Genomic DNA, 23,476 nt, shown 5'->3' on the forward strand with positions numbered 1-23,476 from the left:
GTGACGAACATAGCTAACTTGGGGTAGGAACTTGAGCCAGTTCAGGTTCAGATTCAGTTTTGTCACTGCAAGAGTGGTTTCACCTTTGTGTCCAGCTCTGAGAAGTAGACTTCGGTCTTATAATCTTCCCACGGGCCCCATCTCATGAGGCTGGGGGTCTGCTTTGCTCTTCCAAGTCTCCTTTCTATAGACATTATCCTGCTTCTTATAATTGCTGTCCTGCCCATTTCGTTGCCTTCCTGCCTGCCGCCCAGCCCTTGAACTCCTCCCCACGAGGCCTGTTTGTTATGAGGCCCCAGTAGCCGTGAATCCCCCAAGCACCTGCATGGTTGGGTTTGTGTTGTGCATGGCCATAGGGTTCAGACGCCATGTACTGAGTACCAGGTCATCAGCACCACAGCGAGTCTGTCTTCCCACCACTGCCCCCCTTCTAAAGCTGGTGTAAAGCTGGTCCAGGGCTCTGCTTTCCAGGGCAGCATGCAACCATACATACTGTGTTCTCTTGGAAAAATCACTGAACAGGTAAAGTTAGGAAGTAGGGGATGTTTTGCAGAGAGAGACACAGTCACTGCACTAGGCACTATTGAAGTGTTTGACGTAGGTTCCCCTACTTCCCAACAACCCCTAGGAGAAGAATAGTATTATCCCCATTGTGCAGTTCGGGGAAAAACGGAGTCGAGAGGGCCCAAAAGCAGTGATCCAGGCTTCTGATGGAGATGAGCTTTGTTTTTTCCTCTCTAGCATGCTGCTCCCTACCATCTACCTGACGACAGTGTACCCTAATTGTAGGAAATCTACTGGGAAAAGGAGGGAAATGGTCTCTTGAGATTCAGATTTGAAAATCTCTATAGCGAATATTATCACCTGCTTTCCATCTGTAGACGCGTAACAGAGAGCTGCATCAGAAACTATCTTAATAGGAGGATTCCCTAAATCAACAATCTCCACCACTCCCGCCCCCAACACCCCACCCCCACTCCCACCCACCCACCCACCCACACAAAAGCCTGCTGCTTCTGCACCATCGAGGGCATCAGTCTGTGGTGGTGCTTGAAATAATCATGAATCTGGTAAACTACCAGTGAGATTTGCTAATTTCCATGGCTACGGCCTTATCAGAAACGTTCCCTAATGCCATTCCTTCCTTCTACAGTCTACACAGGAAGGGGGGGAAGGGAGGAGCAGGAAAAAAAGGATTGACTTCCCACTTTGACTGCCAAAGTCAAGTGCCTGGAATTTTCCAAAAGCTCTGAGGCTGAGCAGTGGATGCATTACTTACGAAATGAATGAGCTGTTGCTGTCTTTTATTTACGTCTTCTCAAGCGTAGTCCTTTATCAGGCCTGGCATCAGTCTGCATTGATGAGAATGACACACACAGTAAAAGCTATGGCTCCCGGAACCTCCGGTCTGAACTACAGCTCCTTCATACCTAATGTTCTTGCCATCAATCCTCCCACCCTCCCACTAGCCATCTTGCAACCCGGTGACAGATTAATCCTTCTAAAGTAACGTTGTAACTTCATCATTTCCTCCCTCAATGCCTATGCCTTTTTATTTAACCGCCGTTTTTATTATGTAATATATTAATAATTAATTTATGTAATATGATATTTCTCATAAAAAAGGCAGTTTACAAAGTTGTAGGTAGGATATAATCTCATTTCTGTTCTTACATATATTTACATTTGCATGGTAAAATATCTGAAAAAAACATTCAAATGGAAATTGTGCTTATCCATGAATAATAGACTTTTTTTTTTTAAGATTTTATCTATTCATTTGTCAGAGAGAGTGCGCACAAGCAGGGGGAGCAGCAGGCAGAGGGAGAGGGAGAAGCAGACTTTCCGCTGAACAGGGAGCCCAACGAGGGGCTCAAACCCAGGACCCTGGGATCATGACCTGAGCTGAAGGCAGATGCTCAACCCACTGAGCCACCCAGGTGCCCCGAGTAATAGACTTTTAAGGGTTTTTAGTGATTTTTTTTTTCTTTCCCAAAACCCTTTGCTTGATCACTCCAGATATTCACAACCTGTCAAGGGACTACAGGCCTTCTCAGTCTTTGCTCTCGCTACTCTGCAGAGCTGCCTCCACCCACTCAAACCTAGACAGTGCTGCTAGAACTTACTTTGCACTCCCTCCCCCAGAATGTTCAGAGCACCCTGCTTGTCAAAATCCTGTCCAGCTTCTCAGGCTTGTTTCAAATCTTCCCCCATAGTGATCCCCAACGGTCCAGTTAGAAGGAGGCAGGAGATGTTGCATGAGAGTTCTTTTCTCATATGGGGGTTTATGGTCAGGGTTACTCTATACACCCCTGTACGACGTCCGTAAGAAAGGCAGAGGGGGTGGGGACAGAAAGGCTGACTTAGCTGCCTGTTCATTCAGATACAAGGAATATATGGTATTCAGAAGGAGGGAATGAGGGAATGGCCAGAGGAGTAAATTCCCTTGGAGACCGCTCAAGGTGAGGGTGAGCAGTGAATACCTTTCTCTGTACAAGGACTAGTGGAGGGATAATAAAAATATGTATGGGCTGCACTTTTTTAAATTTATTTTTTTAAGTAATCTCTATACTCAATGTGGGACTTGAACTCACAAACTTGAGATCAAGAGTTGCATACTCTACCAACTGAACCAGCCAGGTGCCCCTCTTTTTTTTTTTTTTTAATCTTTTTTTATCTGTAAAAGAAAAAAAACTTGATTGGGCTCCAAGGGAAAAAAATTCAGCTTTGGTTGACTAAAAAGTGTCAATGAAGAAAACTGATCTGCATTCTCATCACTAAAATGGTATATATTTAAAACATAGCAATAAGAAGGCAAATTTCTTTATTTTCACCTTAAATTATGTTGACACATGGCAGCCACATGAGATCTATGGGTCAGGGCTGCTCATCACCAGTGTAACCTCAGAACCTGAGTCTGGAGACAAGCTGCCTGAGAGACTGTGCCCTAAGAACCTATAGAAATGGGAATATCAGGGTTATCCTCCGGCCTCGGACAACCCGAGGCTTTATCTTAGCTGAGATCTTTCTATGTTAATACAGCAAATTCACTTGAGTCCTAGGACTCCGTTATTTGTCTTCTCTCATCAACCAGCCTCCCTTGAGGCAAAGTACTGTGTCTTACACTCTTTTCGTCCTCTTCTGATGAGGACCCCACACAATGCCTTTTTTGGGTCATCAGGAAATTCCTGTTTATGATGACAGTAATGAAGAAATAGCTTGAGAGAAAGTGACTTCACCTACGTGTGTTGAATTTTTATTTTCTTCAATATAGCACACCTGCTTAGTGGAAGTCATACTCAAGGAATGTTCTATATTGCACACCCCTAGAACCCAGGGCCCCTGCTCCCTTCCCTCACTCACGCTGCTGGAGTCTCTCAATAGTCCTGCCTGTTACAGGTGTGGCCCCACGCATAGGCATGTGCCTGCTTGTGCTTGGCTCTCAAAGGCATTACTTAGGCAAAATATATCTTAAAAGATTTCTCCCACCAACCTAAAGTAGTGGTCCAAATTTTCATCATTACTTAATTCTTTGCATTAAGTTACTAGGAAAGAAAAATACATTGTTTTGTATCATCTAATGATGTCTTATTTCTGATTAGTTTGTCTACCAGGCCTCCCATTGCTCTGAACTCCCACAGTATTTAGGATATGTATTTTATGATTGCACTCACTACAGTGTACTGGAATGATTTCTTCCTGTTTGTCCAAGCCACTATGAGCTCCTCCAGGCTATCTGTGGCAGCTGGTACAATGTCAGCCTGGCACATGGTAGGCCTTCAAAAATATTGCTGAACCAAACGTAAGCAACCCATTCCTTAGGCAAGCCCTGGAAAGTTCAGAAAAAAGAGCCTAAAAAAGTGAGTCAAGGAGTGTAGTAATTGCAGTGAGGAAATGTTTCATCAAAGATGCACCACTTGAATGTGGCAGGATACAAAATCAGTGCACAGAAACCAGTTGCATTTCTATACACTAACAATGTAACTGAAGAAAGAGAATTAAGGAATTGATTCCATTTACAACTGCACCAAAAACCATAAGATACCTAGGAATAAACCCAACCAAAGAGGTAAAGGATGTATACTCTCGAAACTACAGAACACTGACGAAAGAATTTGTGGAAGACACAAGAGATAGAAAAATATTCCATGCTCGTGGATTGGAAGAACAAATATTGTTAAAATGTCTATGCTACCCAGAGCAATCTACACTTTCAATGCAACCCCTATCTAAATACCACTGACATTTTTCACAGAGCTGGAACAAACAATCCTAAAATTTGCATGGAACCAGAAAAGACCCCAAATAGCCAGGGGAATGTTGGAAAAGAAAACCAAAGCTGGGGCACAATGCCTGACTTGAAGCTATATTACAAAGCTATGATCATCAAGACGGCATTGTACTGGCACAAAAACAGACACATAGACCAATGGAACAGAATAGAGATCCCAGAAATGGACCCTCAACTCTATGGTCAACTAACCTTCGACAAATCAGGAAAGAATATCCAATGGAAAAAAGACAGTCTCTTCAATAAATGGTGCTGGGAAAATTGGACAGCCTCATGCAGAAGAATGAAACTGGACCATTCTCTTACACCATACACACAGATAAACTCAAAATGGGTGAAAGACCTAAATGTGAGACAGGAATCCATCAAAATCTTAGAGGAGAAGATAGACAGTAACCTCTTCAACACTGGCCACAGCAATTTCTTTCAAGACAGTCTCTAAAGGCAAGGGAAACAAAAGCAAAAATGAACTATTGGGATTTCATCAAGATAAAAAGCTTATGTGCAGCAAAGGAAACAGTTAACAAAACTAAGAGGCAACCCATGGAATGGGAGAAGATATTTATAAATGACATTACAGATAAAGGGCTGGTATCCAAGATCTATAAAGAACTTCTCAAACTGAACACCCAAAAAACAAATAATCCAGTCAAAAAATGGGCAGAAGATATGAACAGGCATTCCTCCAAAGAAGACATACAAATGGGCAACAGACACATGAAAAAATATTCAACATCACTAGCCATCAGGGAAATACAAATCAACACCACAATGAGATACCACCTTATACCAGTTAGAATGGCCAAAATGAACAAGACAGGAAACAATAAATGTTGCCGAGGATGTGGAGACAAGGGAGCCCTCTTACACTGTTGGTGAGAGTGCAAGCTGGTACAGTCACTCTGGAAAACAGTATGGAGGTTCCTCAAGACGTTAAAAATAGAGCTACCCTACCACCCAGCAATTGCACTACTAGGTATTTACCCCAAGGATACAGATGTAGTGAAAAGAAGGGGCACATGTACCCCAACATTCATAGCAGCAATGTCCACAATAGACAAACTGTGGAAGGAGCCGAGATGTCCTTCAGCAGATGAATGATAAAGAAGATGTGGTTCATATATACAATGGAATATTACTCAGCCATCATAAAGGATGAATACCTACCATTTTCATCAACATGAATGGAACTGAAAGGGATTATGCTAAGTGAAATAAATCAAGCAAAGAAAGACAATTATATGGTTTCACTCATATGTGAAACGTAAGGAATAGCATGGAGGACCATAGGGGACGGGAAGGAAAACTGAAAGGGAAGAAATCAGAGAGGGAGACAAACCATGAGAGACTCTGGACTCTGGTAAACAGACTGAGGGTTACAGAAGGGAGGGGGTGGGGTGATGGGTTAACCGGGTGACGGTTATTAAGGAGGGCATGTGTTGTGATGAGCACTGGGTGTTATATGCAACTAATGAATTGTTGAACACTACATCAAAAACTAATGATGTACTATGTGTTGGCTAACTGACCATAAAATATATATACACATCACTAATACCAATGTAAAAAAAATACATCACTTGATTGGCTTCTGCAAGGGGTGAGAGGCCCAGCAGAGACAGTCTTGGTCCTGTCACAATTTGGTTAACCCTGACCAGTGGCTTACCTTTGAAGATGGGTACACTCTGTCTCTTCTACGATGAAGAGAATTTTCCTTAGTGATTAAAAGTAGGTGAGGGACAGACCCAACCCTAGCCTCATATTCTAGTGTTTCCCATACCAAAGAGCCTGAGCTTGCTTCCTGCGGATAGGGTTTTCATCATACATTGTTCTTGTGTTCTTAAGAGTCTAGCACAGAGTCTGACACATATTGGGAACGGAAACATAGCTAACAATGGTATAGTGCTTACTATGTGCCAGACACATTCCTCTAAGCATTTTATATGTATGAATTCGTTTAATCCTCACAACTATGAGGCAGATACTATTATAATCCCCATTATACAGACGGGCAAACCAAAGTACACAGGAATTTCTGTGACTTGCCCAAGGTCACATAGCTCTAGGGGCCATGCTTTTACTTAGCCTTAGTGCATTTAAATGGGGGTGAATGAATAAATCTCTCCCTGCACCATAGTTTTATAGCAGATTGTTTCATCTCCTGGGACAACACTTAGGGCATGGTCTCCATCACCAGACTGTCACTAGCTCAGGGTCATTTTTTGGCTCTTGCCCACCCTCAGTTCCTAAGCCGCATTATTTGCCAATCCGTCGCAAGACTGCCGTGCGTGCCCGTGGCCACCAGGGGGCACGATGGCCACACGTCCTCTTCCCCCTCCCTCCGGTCCTGCGCAGCCCAAGGAGGGCGGGGCCAGCGTTGGGCGGAGCCGGCCAGACCCCCGGGGAAGCTATCCCGGCGGGCTGCGCGCGCGGCCGCGTTTGAATGGCTCAGAGTGGGGCTCTGCTCGGGAGCCGAGGGACGTTCCGGGCTGCCGGGCGCAGTTGGTTAGTGCCGGGGCTGGGCTGAGGCGCCGCGGTACCATGAGGCGCCGGTAAGTGACGGCCGGGCCTGTGTGAGCCCGGCGCCCGCAGCTGCTCTGCAGAGGCGGCGCGTCTCCCGCGCCCGGACGCGCCCTGGGCCCACCTGAGGCCCCGCGGCGGCCTCCGCTCGGCCGAGCCGGGCGGCGGGGGCGGGGCGGCGAGGCCGCGGTCTCCGGCTGGAGCCCCTGCCCGGCCGCGAAGAGGGGCATCCGGGCGGCGGGGCGCCAGGGGTCCGGGTCGGGAGAGGCGTGGACGCGACCAGCTGTCACTTAATTTATGTGCGGGTGGGGCCGGCTGTGCTCGCCGGGGGGGGGGGGGGGGCGGGGGGAGGACGGACGCGTCTGCGGCGATCTGTTGGAGGACCTGCTTTCCCGAGCCGCCGGGGCCGGGCCTCGGTGTTTCCTTATATTCTGACGGGTCGGTGGTTCCCTGACAGATAAGCTTTTGTTTAGCAGGAGAAACACTTGACATAGCTGCATAAGAATTGCTGATTGCTACTTTAAGAACCTCATTGTATTTTCTGAAAAGTTGTTCTGTAACAGTACCTCGGCTTTTACCACGCTTTTAAATTGGCTTAAATATGGAGATAACAAAGAGTTCAGTTGTTTTCTTGTAGCTTGTAAAGTTCCTTGAAAACAGAGGTGTCTATGTCAGCTTCTTTACAGATAAAAAGAAAAAAAATACTAACAAAAATGAGTTGTGTAATAATCAGTTTAGCACTGGCAAAAATTCTGAGAACCTAGACCACCTAATAGCTTAAACTTGTGTAAATAGTTTATTCTGTTTTATGTGTTTGAACCTGCTTCAGACTTGAATCAGAACTTTATACATTGAGGCTTTTACTTGGCTGATAACTAGCATGTAAGAAAAACTGGTAAATATTTATTTTGGGCCTTCTATATGCTAAGCGCTGTTTGAGTGCTTTACTTTGGGACGGATACTGTTATGATCCCCTTTTTGACAAGGAGGACACTGAGACCTAGAGAAGCTGAGTAACTTGTACAAGGGTACACAGCGAATATATTCAGAACCCAAGCAGGCCGGCTTCATGCTTTTAACTGTGCTGCTTTACCTGCATCCTTTATATGTGACTCTTTTTAGTTTACAAAGCTCTTTCATTTACTTCTCTCAACTGGGGATATGATATATGTCAAGTGTGTTTGAATATATACATTCACACTATTAAATTGTTGTGACCATACTTAAATTTTGTGCACTGAGCAAAAATTCTGTTGAATATTTTACGATAAATGGAGTTCATAAAGTTCATGTTTGTGCTGTATATCATTTTAATTCCTTTGTATCATTTCTTGAAAGTGTAGAGAACAGTTTGAAACCTATATATTCCTTACAATATACCGTTATATATTGTTTTTGTTCTGAAATCCTGTTGAATGATTACTCTGTGCTTGGAATGATTATACTTCTAGCTCCATGACAAGAATAAAGGTTCAAAGCAAAATCATTTCATAAGAAATCAGCAGTTAACAGTGATTTACAGCAGAGCATTTAAATTTCATTCATCAGTTATCAAGCTTTTGATTGTCTCTATGCCCAGCAGTGTTAGGTACAATTGTTTACACAAAAGAAATGTGCCAGGGCAACAGACCTTAGTTTGGGATATGCGATTAACAACAACAGTATAAAATACTGTTGTGTGCAGAGGCTGTATGGTGAACTGAATTGGGCTGAATGGTAATGGTTCTGCAAAGAACCAACAACTAGAGGATGGATGTAGGGCACTGAATAGAAGCATGGATGAGGAATTTTAGTGAGGATACTGTGTTCAAAGACTTGGAAGTGAGAATGAAATGATTTTTCTGGGGAGCAGTGAACCTGATCTATTTGGAAAATTCCTTTTGAGAAAAATGAGATTATGTGGGCAAGACTAAGTATAATTGTTTAAAACATATATGGCAAAGAAGTTTAGATTTGACATATATGTAGATACTCGGGTGATTTTAGAAGTTTAAAGACTTTTATCAGTGGCTCTCCACTGGGGGCAATTTTTGTCCCTCAGGAGACCTTTGGTGGTGTCATGATTAGAATTGGAGGAGGTGCTACCGGCCTCTAGTGGATTAGAGGCCAGGGACGCTGATGTTAAACATCTTGCAATAGGACAGCCCCTCCATAAGAAATAATTACCCCAAATGTCAGTGGTAGTGAGGTTGAGAAACCCTGTTGTGAGTTAATTGTTTATATGGCCAGCCTCTGCTTCCATGTGCTTTATGTAAATATGAATGATGAATGTTAGGAGCATGAGTACAAGTAATATTAAAGCTGGGGGAAGCTGGCTCAGAGACCTCAAGGAGGAGGCTGTTGTTGGAGTCCTGGGAGGAGGGGAGGCTGTAAGGAAACAGGATAAGGGCAGTGAGAATGGCTTGTAGTGGTCAAATGAGACAATTATTTAGATAACATTTGTTTTCTGAGTTGGAAAATAATGTATCTTCCCTGAAAATAATGCATGTTCATTGTAGGAAAGTTTGGAAATGTAGAGAGTGTGAAAAAAAAAGTTAAAAGCGCTCAAGCCCCCCCACCCCCACCCCAAGCAGAAAGAACAACTGTTAACTGTTATTTTCTTCTGGTGTTTTTTTTCAAATTCTTTTTTTATGCTGATAATTATTTTCCTTTCTATAAAACTGGGATTATACATTTTTCTCCCTGTGGGTTTTTATTGTTTTGCCTTTTTTTTTTTTGACTCAGCAGGTCATGAGTATTTCCCATTGCTTGAAAAATGTTCTTTTTAATGCTCACAGTCTTTGTTGTATGTGTGTTCTTTTGAAATTGGGAATTTTGCTTATATTCAAAAGAGACATTTTGAAGGAAGAAATAGAATATGGTGACTGATTAACTATAGAAAACAATAGGAGCAAAAGTCTGTGGTATCTTCAAGGTTTTAAACCTCGGAAGCTAAAAGAATGGCAGAGCTACTGAAATAAATCGGAAGTCTCAATAATTTTTGGGGGGTTATCTCATAATATTTCATTTTAGATATGGAAACTGCCATCACAGAGACCCATAATGAGATTTTAATGAGGCCCCTTGCTGCCTGTCAGCTTACATTCTTTTTTTTTTTTTAAAGATTTTTTATTTATTTATTTGACAGGGAGAGAGACAGCCAGTGAGAGAGGGAACACAAGCAGAGGGAGTGGGAGAGGAAGAAGCAGGCTCCCAGCGGAGGAGCCTGATGTGGGGCTCGATCCCAGGACTCTGGGATCATGCCCTGAGCTGAAGGCAGACAGACGCTTAACGACTGAGCCACCCAGGCGCCCCTATCAGCTTACATTCTTCCTTTAAAACTTTTTTTTTTTTGGTCAGGCAGGAGGAATTCCCTCTTTTTTTTTTTTTTTTCTTTGTAAAACTCTTAAAATTAATAATCTTTCTTTGGTTTTCTTTTTCCGTTATCTTTTTTTTTTTTTTTTGTACAAAGCCTCTTTTTCAGTTCTTAGCAAGTCTTCCTTTTTCCTCTTCTTAAAAAGTTATTTAAAATACAGTTTCTGGGGCACCTGGGTGGCACAGCGGTTGGGCGTCTGCCTTCGGCTCAGGGCGTGATCCCGGCGTTATGGGATCGAGCCCCACATCAGGCTCTTCCGCTATGAGCCTGCTTCTTCCTCTCCCACTCCCCCTGCCTGTGTTCCCTCTCTCGCTGGCTGTCTCTATCTCTGTCGAATAAATAAATAAATAAATCTTTAAAAAAAATATTAAAAAATAAAAAAATAAAAAAATAAAATACAGTTTCTCTTAGAATACTAAATAAGGCTCAGGTTGGTTGTTCAGGAATCTTTGAGAGATTAAAGGATGTGTTTGGGTTTTTTGAATGTATAGATTGTTACAGTTTATATGCAAGAGGTGAGTATAACTCTTTTCTGGAGGAAGAGGAATTATCCTTAAAAAAATGCTTACTTAGTGCCTCATAACATCACCCTCGTCAATATTACCTTACTATTTTATCAGTCATTATACTCATGACCCATATCAGTTAATTTGGTGTTTTCTGGAAAATGTATTTAGGAAAGTAATTAAAAAAAAACAACAAAAAACTTTAAACTTAAAACAAATGGTACCTTTACTGGGAACATACACTTTCAGCTTAGATAAGGTACGGTTTGACTTTGCTAGATTCAAATGCTACGTTTACTACTTCGTCCTCATGTCCAAGTATCTTCTCTAATATGCATTAACTTTGGAGAAGTTTTGTATTTCCTGTCTTTGTTTTGGGGACATGATGAGGGTAGAGATGGGAGAAAGAGTCTTCTGAAAGGTACCCCCAGTTTGCTTCCCCTATAACCACCTTTCTTTTAAGTTTAAACACTGCCTGAAATTCTTTTTGCCTTGAACAGTCATCCAGTAACATATCACCTATGTATGAATCATGAATGCTCGTTCTAGCATCTCTTCTTCTCACTAGTACGATCTTAAAACAAGCAGCTTGGTGTTAATGGAAAAGGCACTAACACTGGAAATCACAGTTCTAGGCTTTGCTCTCCTACTGGTGACTGAGTGTTCTTGGGCAGATCCCTTAATCTCATTTGTAAATTGAAATTATCTCCAAGGTCCTTTCCAGCTCTAAGATCCTGTGAATCTGTGAAGTATTTACTTTTCAAGGGTAATTATCTCTGGTGAGACTATTAGTTTTTCTCGTAGTGTGCATTAATCAGATGATATCTGCCAAAGGCATTTGTAAAAGCTACTCCCATGTAATAGGATTGGGAGAGAAATTTTAGAATGAAATTTAAGTGCCACTAGCATATAAGCTCCAGGAGGGCAAGGATTATTGTTTTGTTCACTCATGTTTTCTCAGTGTCAAGAATGGTAATTAGCCTGTAACACGTACTTAATATTTGTTGAATGAAAGGAATGGATTGTTGCTGAGGAAAGACAAACTCGTTGGAATACTGCACAGAAGCCGAGTATCTTGAAGGAACCCAGAATGCAAACCAACTTGATTACAATCTAGCCATTCCTATAATATAAAAATACCTCCAGGTGATAGTAAAGCATCCGTTGTTCACTTGGTTGCCTTTCAGAACTCTGTAGTAATTACTGCGCTGATTGCCTCTCATACTCAGAGTACAGTTTTGTCCATTTCCAGGTCTTTAGGGCCACCTTGACTTTTGAGTGTGCCTTTTACTCTTAATTTGCAAAAACTTAGGCCTTGCTGGGGCACCTGGCTGGCTCAGTTGATTAAGCATCTGCCTTCAGCTCAGGTCGTGATCCCAGAGTCCCAGGATCCAGCCCCACATCTGGCTCCCTGCTCAGTGGGGAGTCTAATGCTTCCTTCCCTCTCCCACTGCCACTCCTCCTGCTCATGCTGTCTCTCTCTCTCTCTCTCTCTCTCTCAAGTAAGTAACTAAAATTTTAAAAAACAATAACAACAGCAGCAGCAGTTTTGGCCTAGCTTATTTCCCATACCACTTAATACCATCATTAACAGTATATTTAGTGTTGTAGCCAAAATAAATCATATAGATTGATTATGGAGGATTCATGGCACAGCTGTTGGAAACTAGTACCCTTGGCATTCCTGTTCCAGTCATCCTATTTCTACAACTGCCATATAAAATAATCTTCAAGAATAGTTTTTTTAAAAATAAAAAAAAAAAAGTTTACTTAAGTAATCTCTACACCCAGTGTGGGGCTCAAACTCATGACCCTGAGATCAAGAGCCTCATGCTTTACCGACTGAGCCAGCCAGGTACCCCAAGAATAGTTTTTAATCATATGATTTCTATACAAAGCTTCTCAGTAAGTGTATTTTGTCTATAAAATTAAAGTCCAGGTTCCTGACCTGGTATCCAAGGACTTCTACATTTTATCTAATCTACTTTTTTTTTTAAGATTTTATTTATTTATTTGACAGAGAGATAGCAAGAGAGGGAACACAAGCAGGGGAAGTGGGAGAGGAAGAAGCAGGCTCTCAGCGGAGCAGGGAGCCCGATGTGGGGCTCAATCCTGAGACCCTGGGATCACGCCCCGAGCCGAAGGCAGACGCTTAACGACTGAGCTACCCAGGCACCCCCTAATCTACTTTTTTATTTCCTCCACAATGACCTGAACTCAGTAACTGTTTAATTATTAAATAGTTGGTGTAGATAATAAGCAAAAAGCACAGTTATTCTCACCTGTTTCCAGGTAAGGAAAGGCTAGTAGGTATGCCTGTATAGGGTGGCATTCATTATTTGGGGCGTATTTACTGAAAAATAGCATCAGGGACAAGAATTCATAAACTCCACCTAAACAGTTTCTCCTCTTTTTGGCAGACCTATTTGGAAACTGAGTAATAATCAGAAGGAAATTACTTATGTATACTTAATGGCATCACTTGACTACTTAGTGATACTGACTACGTTATTATGTGCCCACTGCATTGTTTGGGTGGTTTATCAGTCTGGATGGCCTGTGTTATTTTACAGTAACAACCCCCAAATCTCAGTGGCTTCAAATAACAAAGGCTTATTTCTCCTTGATTCATCTTACGTGTGAGTTATCTGGGGACTCTGCTCTATGTTATCCTTGCTAAGGAATGTGGACAGATGGAACCTTAATCTCTGCCCTGTTGCTAGTTGCCACAATAGAGGGATGGTGATAGGAGCGAATCACACAAAGTGGCTCTCAAAGGCTTCTGTTTATATTTCATTGGCAAGAGCAAGTCATATGACCATACCTAACTTCAAGATGATGGGCAAGTATAAGCTTACCATGTATCCGAAAGGAGAATTGGAATATCATGGCACAGTTAGGCATTCTTCCATTGACTTTTTTTTTTTTTAAGATTTTATTTATTTATTTGACAGAGAGAAAGAGCACAAGCAGGTGGGGTGGCAGGCAGAGGGAGAGGGAGAAGCAGACTCCCCGCTGAGCAGGGAGCCCGATGGAGGGCTCAATCCCAGGACCCCGGGATCATGACCTGAGGTGCAGGCAGATGCTTAACCACTGAGCTACCCAGGCGCCCCTCCCATTGATGTTCTTTTTTTTTTTTTTTAAGTTTTTTTTTTTTTTTTTTTTTTTACTTGAGAGAGAGCACAGAGGGAGAAGGAGAAGACCCCCCACTGAGCAAGAAGCCTGATGCAGGGCTCAATCCCAGGATGCTCGGACCAGGACCCGAGCCAAAGGCAGATGCTTAACCAACTGAGCCACCCAGGGGCCCCTCCATTGACGTTCTTTAATATTTTGTGACTCCTCCTCCCAGCTGATCATTATCATTATCTTTCATGGTTGACATCATCCTTCTTTAGATAGGTTACTTCCTTCCTCAGCTGTTTATTAAGCACCCACTATGTGCCAAGCACTATTCTAGATAAAATGAATAGGATTCCTGCTGTCATGGAGCTCACAGTAGTGGGAGGACATGAACAATTAGCAAATAAGCAAGCTAATTTCAGGTAGTGATAATTGCTATGGTGGGGGAAAAATACAAGGTACTAGTATAGGGAATGGAGGTGAGGTTGGGGCTATTCTTGATTGGGTGGTCAGGGAAATGCTCTTGGGTGGGTAACATTTTAGCTGAGAAGTAGTAGCCCTGAGAATATATGGGAGGAATGTTTTAAGCAGAAGGAATGGTTTGGCTACAGAATGGAAATGAACTTGACGTGTTTAAGGACAGAAGTCCAGTGTGGCTAGAGGAATTGGTATTAGTCCAAGAGAGAAGTGATGATAGTTTGGGCTAGGATGTTGGTAACTGAAATGGAGAGAAATGAATAGTTTGGGAATATGTTAAAAAGGCAGAATCAGTGGATTGGACATAGGGAATTTATGAAAACAGAAGATAAGAATGAATCCTTTGGGGCTTTCCACAAATGGGAGGATGATGGTTCTGTTTACTGAATTAGGAACAGTTGAGAGATCAGATTTGAGAGGGTGGATACTAAGCGTTCTGTTTTCAATATGTTGAGTTCAAGAATTGTTGACTGTGGAACTGACATCCACATGGAGCTACTCACAGGCAGTTGGCATATGAGTTCAGGGTTGAGGGGAAATAATTGAGAGGGGTGATTTTTTTTTTTTAAAGATTTTATTTATTTATTTGACAGAGATAGAGACAGCCAGCGAGAGAGGGAACACAAGCAGGGGGAGTGGGAGAGGAAGAAGCAGGCTCATAGCAGAGGAGCCTGATGTGGGGCTCGATCCCATAAGGCCGGGATCACGCCCTGAGCCGAAGGCAGACGCTTAACCGCTGTGCCACCCAGGCGCCCCGAGAGGGGTGATTTTTTTTTTTAAATGAGGTTAATATGTTAAATTTGGTTACAGTTAAGTTTTATTTTATTTTATTTTTTAAAGATTTTATTTATTTATTTGACAGAGAGACAGCCAGCGAGAGAGGGAACACAGGCAGGGGGAGTGGGAGAGGAAGAAGCAGGCTCCCAGCGGAGGAGCCTGGTGTGGGGCTCGATCCCAGGATTCTGGGATCACACCCTGAGCCGAAGGCAGCCGCTTAATGACTGAGCCACCCAGGCGCCCCTACAGTTAAGTTTTAGACCTGGATTTCATTATACCTCATTAAGGCAGTGTAAGATTCCTATGCTGGAAAACGGTGTTCCCTAGGGAAGGGGACATTTTCAAATTTCAGCCTACATTCTGATTTCAGCCCAGGGGACAGTGGTAACAAACCATCCTAATGGATAGGGACATGCAGTAATCCTTGCAAGTGTTGGAGTGTAAGAAGGATTAAGAAGTATTGTTATAAAAGGACCCTAGCATCATCATTTGTTGATTTAATTCTCAAAGGGCAGTGATGTTGTCTTATATATGTGTTTATTTATGTACATTTCTGAGTTTAAGAAGACAATAAGAAAGGGGCGCCTGGGTGGCACAGCGGTTAAGCGTCTGCCTTCGGCTCAGGGCGTGATCCCGGCATTCTGGGATCGAGCCCCACATCAGGCTCCTCCGCTATGAGCCTGCTTCTTCCTCTCCCACTCCCCCTGCTTGTGTTCCCTCTCTCGCTGGCTGTCTCTATCTCTGTCGAATAAATAAATAAAATCTTAAAAAAAAAAAGACAATAAGAAAGGATTAGAGTATTTTTCCTCCCTATGACTATTTCCAGAAAAATACTGGAATATTCTAACAGGGAGAATAAGAGATATTCACCAAAACATGCTAAGATAATCACCTACTTGGCTTTAGAAACCCTAAGTCTTCCTAAAGATTCAGGTATTTAGCCATTTAAGAAGATCTTATACTATCAATACATTTTATTAGTTTTTAAAAAATATTTTCCTTTTTTCATGTTTTTATTTAAATTCCAGTTAACATACAATTTAATATTAGTTTCAGGTGTAGAATTTAGTGATTCATCACTTACATACAACACCCAGTGTTCATCACAAGTGTCCTCCTTAATACCCATCACCCATTTAACCCATACCCTGCCCACCTCCCTCCAGTAACCCTCAGCTTGTTCTCTATAGTTAAGAGTCTGTTATGGGGGAAAATAAAGATTTTATTTTAAAGTAATGTCTGTACTCAACTTGGGGCTCAAACTCACAACCCCAGGATCAAGAATCACACACTCTACCTACTGAGCCAGCAAGGCACCCCACTATCAGTACATTTTAATTTCGTTAAAAAAATAATACTTGGTTTGATACAAAATTCAGAAAGCGCAAAAGGGAAAAGTCTCCCTCTCATCTCATCCCCCAGCCACACTTATCCTCTCTCTAGAAGTGACTGTTGTCCCGTTTCTTGTTTAACCTTTCAAAGATAGTCAGTGAATATAAAATCACTCACATACACATTTTGTTTTTACATAAGTTATAACATACTTTTCTGCACCTACCCCTGCCCTGTGCACTTTTCAGTGTAAGGCATTGAAAAAATTAAGTCTGTAGGTCAACTATTACTGGTAAAGGCGTTTATAGGCAGCCACCTAGTTCTCAGAATTTAGCTAACTTCTTTTTCCCATTATTAATACCAGTTCCTTAATGTAGTATACTCAGTGGACTTAACTATTAAAAATAAGGAAGAGGTGGCGGGAATGGTGATTCCCACATAGCATCAATTTTTTAATATTCATTTCAGGGTAACTTAGTCATAAGAGAGTTGGAATTGAGTTTGGTCTAATTGATTGAAATGATGTATTACCATCTTATACCCACTGAATCTCCAAAAATCTGTATTTTCATGCTTGATCTGTCTTCCTGAATTTGACATTATTTCTTTTTTTTTTTTTTAAAGATTTTATTTATTTATTTGACAGAGATAGAGACAGCCAGCGAGAGAGGGAACACAAGCAGGGGGAGTGGGAGAGGAAGAAGCAGGCTCATAGCGGAGGAGCCTGATGTGGGGCTCGATCCCAGAACGCCGGGATCACGCCCTGAGCCAAAGGCAGACGCTTAACCGCTGTGCCACCCAGGTGCCCCTTGACATTATTTCTTAAACCAGTCTTCCATGGATGGTGGACTGAATTAATAGAAGATGGTGTGATGAATCAGCAAATAAAAAACCCTTGTGGTTTATTCCAGGTACTAGGGGCTTTGAGTTGTTCTGAACATGGAATCAGAGTAAGGGTACTTAGTTTTATGATTTGAGTAATAATATCAGGCTCTGATAACTTGGTAAATCCATTTCCTCAAAGAGGAATAAACCTAGCAAGTGCATTAGACATCCAGGGAACTTGATGGGGTGCCATTTCCCTGGAGGGTGCATGGATGAGCACTGCTTATACTGGTTTCTGGGCTTCTTTTTCTTCTCCTTCTCCATTGTTACTCATCTGTCCACCAAGCCATGCCCCATGTAACTGAGACATTCTTTCAAAATGTTAACCCCCAATCACATTTGAATCTAGAAGGGGTTAAAAGACTCCAAACATGTCAACAGAATATGTCATTTTTCTACCAAAATATTACTGTTTCATGTAGTTTATAAACAGCACATTAGCATGCCATTCACTTGGTCACGTTTTGAGTGCCGTGTTTACAGTCTTTGTAAGCTGCCTCCCCTGTGTCCAAATATACCTGAGAGAGGAATGTCACCTTTAGGAAATCACAGAATCATTTTTTTAAAATCTGGCTTGATATTGAAGTATGCTTTTTAGTCCTTACGATAAGTCGTAACCGCTCTACACTAGGTCACATGATCTGTTCAGCCCAACACTTGCTTCGATCACCCTTGTAATAGTTATGAAAATAAATTGAACACATTGATTAAAATTACTGAAACCCTCGTTGAGAACACTGGGTGAGTTCTACTGGTCTAGAAGCTGTTGTTACTCTGTAAAATGAGGTTTTGGGTTTTTTATTTTTAAGACTGATTTATTTTTTCGACGAAGAGAGAGCCCTCGTGCATACGAGCAGGGGGAGTGTGGCAGGCAGAGGGAGAGGCAGGCAGCAGAGGGAGACGGAGAAGCAGACTCCCCACAGAGCAGGGAGCCCGATACGGGGCTCCATCTCAGGACCCTGGGATCATGACCTGAGCTGAATGCAGATGCTTAACTGTCTGAGCCACCCAGGTGCCCCTAAAATGACTCTTCAAGTATCTTTGCTTTAAGCTACTCTCTTCTATTTCATCATTTAACTCAAAGAGCAATTTTTCCCCCTAAACTATTTGATAAATCATCAGGAATATTACCATACTTAACATAGTGTATTACAATGGCTTCTCTGTGTTTCTCCTGCTATAAATGTGGTATAATGAGAATTTTGCAATAGGAAAAGTTGGGAGGCTGAAGGTGTGAGCAGGAACGAGGCAGGAAACTACCAGTTGCCATGATGTAGCTGTATATAACACCAAAATTCTACATTGAAGTGATTCAGGTTGCTGGGTTTTATAATTTTACAGTTCTTTTGTGTTCCTTTACATAACTTGAGAATGTATGTGTTTCAAGGCCCAAGAACATTTAATTTATCATTTCTTATTAATGTATTGTCTTATGCTAAAAAAGAAACTTAATTCTTTCATTTAAAATGTAACTTTTTTTTAATGTAGGAAATTGATACAGAAAAATAAGCCGAAGAAAATGATTCAACCTTAAAACTGTAGAAAAATAAACAGGAAAAAAGGATTCAACTGTGATACCAGTCTTTAGAAAGAACTTTTGTCCTTTCAGTCTCTTTTTTATTTTTTTCCTGTGCTACATGTACACATGCACAGAAACATATAACACATGTAACAGGAAACTGGCATTGAAATTTGCTGACACCACAAAGAATGTTTCTTAACACCAAGGGCAACTTGCTTCATCAGTGATGTTCATGTATGACTTAATGATAGCTAACATTTACATGACGATTAACCATGTGCCAGACATTGTGGCACGTGGATTATTTTGTTTAATCCTTACAACACTACTCTTCAAATAGGAGGTTAAGTAATTTGCGTAAGATCACATAACTATTAAATGGTTAAAGCAGGACTGAAACCCAGGGAATCTGACTCTAGGACTTCTGTCACCCTGTCACAACATACAGCCTCGTCCTTTCAGTTTAATCACCTAAGAAAAGTACAACTTCATATTACTTCTTTCAGATACAGACTAAAACATAATCTTATTTATCGTCCGTCAAATTTTCAAAGGTAAAAATTCATAATACAGAATCTTCTATCATCAAGGGTGCAGATGGTGGTCATTGCCCACCTCTGTCGGCAGGAGTGTGGATTGAAGGGCAGCTGTCCATCCATCTGCCCATTTGCCAGACTTACATAGTTGCCCAGTTTCGTAAATGCAGCAGTTTAAAATAGAAGTTTAAAAGCATTGTTTCAGGGCCCCTGGGTGGCTCAGTCAGTTAAGTGTCTGCCTTCGACTTGGCCCTGGGGTCGAGCCCCACGTGTATCGGGCTCCCTGCTCAGCAGGAAGCCTGCATCTCCCTCTGCCATTCCCCATGCTTATGCTCTTGCTCTCTGTCAGATAAATAAAATCTTAAAAAATAAAAGCATTGTTTCTATGAAAACTAGTTGGAATGCTTTAGATAGACTAGATGAAGGCAAGTGACTCAAAAACTTCATATCAACTTGAGTGTAGCTTATGAAGCTAAAGATAAGTGAAGTAAAACCATAACCATTTAGAATTTTGTACTGATACTGCTTTGTGAGTGGCATTAGATCTTGGGCCACTTGAGAGAAACCCAAAGTAGAAATCATAGATGATGCATATGCATTATTTTAAGGTACATGTGTACATTTCTCTGTTTTAAATGAATCCTCATTTTAAATGATTTTTTGACTAAAAACCACTGCTCCCAGTCACAGTATATGGAAGGGCTTCTATCATATATTTGAAGAGATCTATAATCATATTTTTTGACCCAGGCATGAGCTTATCCAGAGGAAATAATCAATTTCGTACAAATATATATGTCCATCAAAGTATTTTCTGAAATAGCAAAAATAAAAATAATATTCATATGATAAAATAGTATATAGTCATTTAAATCATTTTCAAAAAGACTTTTTAATATGTAGGAGAACACAATGTTAATGACAAAATGCAGCCTGTAGAAACTAAACTGCATAATAGGGCGCCTGGGTGGCTCAGTTGGTTAAGCATCTATCCTTCAGCTCAAGTCATCATCCCAGTGTCCTGGGATCAAACCCCACATCAGCCTCCTTACTCAGCGGGGAGCCTGCTTCTCCCTCTCCCTCTGCAGCTCCCCCCTTGTGCTTTCTATCTCTTTCTGTCAAATGCATATATAAAATCTTTAAAAAAAACAAAAACAAACTGAACTGCATGAGAGGAGAAGCACCAGAATAGATTGGTGGTTGAATTACTAGTGATTTTTTATTTTAATTTGACTTATTTTTAAAGTAAGTAATACTTGTATGAAAGGCAAAATTTTGTACAAAGGGAGCATAAAGTAAGAAAGTTTCTCTACTGTTTCCCAGCTGTGTGGTTCACCTCTCTGGAAGCATTCAGTGTTTGTTAGGATATTCTAATATGAGAGAGATCATTTTTATCCATGTTTATTTCTTTTATTTATTTATTTTTTAAAGATTTAATTTATTTGCTAGAGAGAGCGAGCACAAACAGGGGGAGCTGCTGGCAGAGGAAGAAGCAGGCTCCCTGCTGACAAGGCACCCGATGCAGGACTCGATTTCAGGACCTTGAGATCATGACCTGAGCTGAAGGCAGGCCCTTAACTGATTGAGCTCCCAGGCGTCCTATCCATGTTTATTTCTGATTTTTCCCCCTTTTATGCAACAGGATTTCTGCCTCCAAATCCAAGAATATGAAGTTAGGGAGGGACAGGACCATAGACTTCCTGCCCACCATCTGTTTTTGTTTCTCCCCCCTAGCCCACTTTCACATTACTCTTGTTGAGAAAAAGTTGACTGCATCTGCAGTCATTAAGGGGAATACTACCTCTAACCCAAAGAGCAAGGACCTGCCATTTAAACTGTCATTGCAGAACATTGCTATATATATATATATATATATATATATATATATATATATATATATATATATATATATATATTTATATAGCCCACAAAGAAGCTTTGCTCATTGAAGTAGTTTAGTATCTGATCTGTTTCTTTTATGAACATTTTTTTTAAGAGAGAATCTTTTTTTTTTTAAGATTTTATTTATTTATTCGACAGACAGCCAGCGAGAGAGGGAACACAAGCAGGGGGAGTGGGAGAGGAAGAAGCAGGCTCATAGCAGAGGAGCCTGATGTGGGGCTCGATCCCATAACCCTGGGATCACACCCTGAGCCGAAGGCAGACGCTTAACCGCTGTGCCACCCAGGCGCCCCTCTTTTATGAACATTTTTAATCATATGGAGAGAGAGGATGGCATAATGAATATCCCAGTTACCCAGTTTCAGCCATTACCAGTGTTTCTTGTTTCATTGATTTTCCCCTACTTTGCAAATCCTAAACATCATCTCTTTTCATCTGTATGATTATGTATATGTATCTCTAAAAGACTCTTTAAAAAAAACAAAAGATGTAATAATAATACCATTCAACTAGAAATAATTAATGGTGATTCCTTACTGTCATACACTGCTGATGCAAATGTTAAATGGTACAACTTTTCAAAGTTTGGCAGTTTTCTTAAAAAGTTAAATGTATACCTAGCACCATCTCACTCCTAGGTATTTACCCAAGAGAAATGAAAGTATCTGTTCATGCTAAGACTCGTACAGGACTATTCATAGCAGCTTTATTAGTAATAGCCAAAACTGGAAACAACCCAAATGTCTATCAGCAGATGAATGCATAAACATAATTTTGATATACTCACACAATAGAATACTGCTCTGCAGTAAAAAGGAACGGACAATTGAATATATAACAGCATGGATGATTCCCAATATAATTATGTTGAGTGAAAGAAACCATAACCCCCCCTCCAAAAAAAGAGTATATACTATATGATTCTTTTAATATAAAGTAGTAGAAAATGCAAACTAATCTGTAGTGACAGAAAGCAGATCAAGTGGTTGGGGAGGAATTATAAAGGGACACAGGAAATTTTTAAAGATGGTGGATGGGGGGCACCTAGGTGGCTCTGTTGATTAAGTGTCTATCTTTGGCTCAGGTCATGATTGTGGGGTCCTGGGATCGAGCCCCACGTTGGGCTCCCTGCTCAACAAGGAGCCTGCTTCTCCCTCTACCTTTGCCTGCTGCTCCCCCTGCTTCTCCTCTCTCTATCAAATAAATAAATAAATAAAATCTTTAAAAAAAGATGATGGATAGGTTCCTTATATTGATTGTGGTAATGGTTTAATGGGTGTATGTATATATAAGTACACTTTAAATATGTACAGTTTATTTGTTATACTTCAGGGTTATAAATAATTCCTTAATATCACATATCCAATCAATATTCAAACTTCCCTAATTATTATACATTTTAAAAGCTTTTAAAAAATACGATCTTAAGCAATGTCCACATATTGTATTCAGTTGATGCAGTGTGTTTAAATATATAGCTTCCTCTTCTTTATTTTTCTTTCTTGCAAAATATTTGTTGAGGAAACTGAGTTTTGTGTCCCAAAGATTTTCTGTTTTCTGGATTTTTCTAATTATATCTCCATGGTAGTGCTTAACAGGTTCCTTTCTGACTTCTATTTCTTTTAATCTGGTAATTGGTAACAGGCAGTTGAAGCTTGATTATGTTCAGGCTAGATTTTTTGGCAAGAATATGTAATAGTGTTGTGAAGTGTATTTCCTGTTGTATCACATCAGGAGACATGTAATGTCTGATTGTCTCCTTGTTTGTGATGCTCAAGTTGATAAGTGGTTTGGATGTTATCAGCCCGATATATCCATTATACAGTTTCCCGTCAGCTTCTGTATCTGTTCTGGCTTTGTATTCATGCTCAAATTGAAAAACCATTTCTGGAGAAAAACCGAAAATATGGAAAAAAGAAAGCTCTAGTAGATTTTGATTTTTGAGTACCTAAGAGTTTTTACTGTGGTTGCTTTAGAGAGCTTTCCTTTATTTCATTTTTACAATTTCTGTTTGTCTTCAGGATTCAGATCTGGTACGACAGAAGATGTATTTCTAGATACTTGACTGCCTCTCAAATTAGATTCACTGCTGCTGCTTTTTTAGCAACCTGTGCTATCTGTTCCTCTTCTATAGCACTTGCTGTTTTATAGTTATTGACTTTCTTACTTCTTGTCATTCTTCCCCCCAGGCCACGAGCTTCTTGAGAAATAAGACATGTACTTCTGATTAGTCTCTTGATACACAGTAGTTGC

At 41.0% G+C, this 23,476-nt stretch overlaps 1 protein-coding gene across 1 annotated transcript in view; it reads left to right on the forward strand.

Moving 5' to 3' along the window:
• The first annotated feature begins 6,695 nt into the window (after nucleotides 1–6,695).
• KATNBL1 (katanin regulatory subunit B1 like 1) overlaps nucleotides 6,696–23,476 on the forward strand; it is a 45,249-nt gene continuing 28,468 nt past the window's right edge. The window contains exon 1 of the mRNA XM_045815741.2: nucleotides 6,696–6,843. The gene's annotated coding sequence lies outside the window, so the exon portion shown is untranslated. The remainder of the gene's footprint in view (nucleotides 6,844–23,476) is intronic.

This window comes from Ursus americanus, chromosome 36 (assembly GCF_024610735.1).
Source record: "Ursus americanus isolate L20-20 chromosome 36, mUrsAme1.1.p, whole genome shotgun sequence".
In the NCBI taxonomy this organism is placed as follows: Eukaryota; Metazoa; Chordata; class Mammalia; order Carnivora; family Ursidae; genus Ursus; species Ursus americanus.